Source organism: Magnolia sinica, chromosome 2, assembly GCF_029962835.1.
Source record: "Magnolia sinica isolate HGM2019 chromosome 2, MsV1, whole genome shotgun sequence".
NCBI classification, from domain to species: Eukaryota; Viridiplantae; Streptophyta; class Magnoliopsida; order Magnoliales; family Magnoliaceae; genus Magnolia; species Magnolia sinica.
The window spans coordinates 6,461,823-6,464,210 of record NC_080574.1 but is presented as its reverse complement, the minus strand read 5'-3'; the positions used below and the strand labels follow the sequence as shown (position 1 = coordinate 6,464,210).

The window sequence follows — 2,388 nt, the reverse complement described above, 5'->3', positions numbered from 1 at the left end:
GGACATCAAGCCAGGAGTTATCCAACTCCTTCCCAAATTCCATGGACTTGAATCAGAAAGTCCATATTTACATTTGAAAGAGTTCGATGAGATTATAGCTACATTATGTTTTCCTAATGTATCTGAGGATACAATTAGGCTGAAACTCTTTCCTTTTTCCTTAAAAGAGAAAGCTAAGACGTGGTTATATTCACTGCGTCCTAGATCTATTGGCACATGGAACGACATGCAGAGGGAATTCATAAAAAAATTCTTCCCACATCATAAAACGATTACCCTCAGAAAAGCAATCATGAACTTTGCCCAAAAGGAAGATGAAACATTCTTCCAATGTTGGGAAATGTTCAAAGATTTGGTCAGTTCATGCCCACAACACGGATTTGAAACGTGGCGCATTACAAATTTTTTCTACGATGGACTGACATCTTCCATGCGCCAAATGGTCAAGACAATGTGTAATGGAGAGTTCATTAATAAAGATGTCGACGAGGTATGGGACTACCTCGACAGTTTGGCTGAAAAAACACAATCTTGGGACTATTACCCAAAGTCGAACACCACGTCTAGGCCGACTCAATTAAAGGAGAAAGGTGGATTATATCTCTTGAAAGAGGAGGATGATCTCAAGTGTAAAGTGACTACGCTCATAAGGAAGTTGAGGCCATGGAAGGAAATAAGGATAAGGTTAATGAAATTGTTTACGGCATCTGTGATTGCAACATTCATATAACTGAAAATTGTCCTACAATACCCGCCTTTCGAGGAGTGTTGAATGAACAAGCCAATGCCGTAAACAACTATCAAAGACCTTTTACTGGACCTAACTCCAATACGTACAATCCTGGTTGGAAAAATCATCCAAACTTTAGTTGGAGAAATGGACAAATGGCTACTCCTCCAGGGTTCTTCAATCAAAATCCAAATCAAGTGAAACCTCAAGAGGAACCGGTTCAAAATTCCATACAAGTGCTGGCTCAGGCAATGCGGGGAATTACAGATTTTATGCAAAAGATAGATTCTCGTATGACGGTTGTAGAAAAGGGGATGCTTCCTGCACAACCTCTCCCCAATCTTAAACCGCAGTATGAGATTAATGATCCCAGCTCTTCAAATCAGATGGGGCACGCTAAATCCATCACCACTCTTAGGAGTGGAAAGATCATTGATAAAACTCTTCCGGTTAGGCCCGAAAAGCCTCAAGAACCTGAAGAGGACAACAATGATGGATCCAGTGATGCCCCACAAAAATTAGAACCGGAACTTCTAGAGAAGCCAGTTGCTCCATTCCCCCAACGGTTGGTTTCACCAAAACCTCTCTCTAACTCTCAGGATATCATAGAGGTGTTGAAACAAGTGAAAGTCAACATTCCTCTACTTGATGTCGTTAAATAGATACCTTCATATGCCAAATTCCTGAAAGACTTATGCACGACTAAACGACGGCAAAGTATTCAAAAGAAAATTTTCTGATCGAGAAAGTGAGTGCTATCCTAAAGCAAGACGTGCCACGAAATTCAAAGATCCTGTAGCCCAACCATCTCATGTGTAATCGGGGACTATCGAATTGATCACGCACTTCTTGACTTAGGAGCGAGCGTCAATCTGATTCCATACTCGGTATACAAACAGTTAGGTTTGGGTGAATTTAAACCCACCCTAACCACACTACAACTTGCTGATCGCTCTATTCGTGTACCAAGATGGATAATTGAGGAAGTGTTGGTCTAAGTTGATAGATTTTACTACCCTATAGATTTTATCATCGTGGACACTGAACCCATCAATAACATAAGCACTCAGATTCCCGTCATTCTTGGCCGCCCATTCCTTGCCACTTCAAATGCAATTATCAATTGTAGGAATAGTGTCATGACTATGTCTTTTGGGAATATGATATTGGAGTCAAACATCTTTTTCAATAACGGTAGAAACTTAGAGGAGGATGACGATTTCCACGACATTAACATAATTGACTCTTTCGTCGAAGATACGACACCTCTAACCTTATCCTCCGACTATCTAGAGACGTGCCTGGCCCACTCCCATGATTTTGATGATGACATGATTAGGGAGACGTGCGCCTTACTTGATACTGCACCGGTACTTGAAGTTAACCGGTGGAGGCCACAATTTGAAGAATTGCCACAAACCGATGTAGTGCCTCTACCATCTAACCTCAAGCCGCCGAAGCTTGACTTAAAACCTTTGCCCTCTGATTTGAAATATGCCTATTTAGGTCAAGATGAGACATACCCGGTGGTGATCTCTGCCCACCTGGAGAAAGAACAGGAGAGTATGCTCATATCTACTCTCATTGAGCATAATGGAGCCCTAGGATGGACGATAGCGGACCTCAAGGGAATTGATCCCTTGATTTATACTCACCAC

The 2,388-nt window shown here is 41.7% G+C and overlaps 1 non-coding gene across 1 annotated transcript; it reads right to left on the bottom strand.

The window, feature by feature from the left end:
- Positions 1–274: 274 nt before the first annotated feature.
- LOC131238200 (small nucleolar RNA R71) lies at positions 275–381 on the bottom strand. The gene has a single exon (XR_009167610.1). It is a non-coding gene; the product is annotated as a small nucleolar RNA R71 (small nucleolar RNA).
- Between the last annotated feature and the right edge of the window lie 2,007 nt (positions 382–2,388).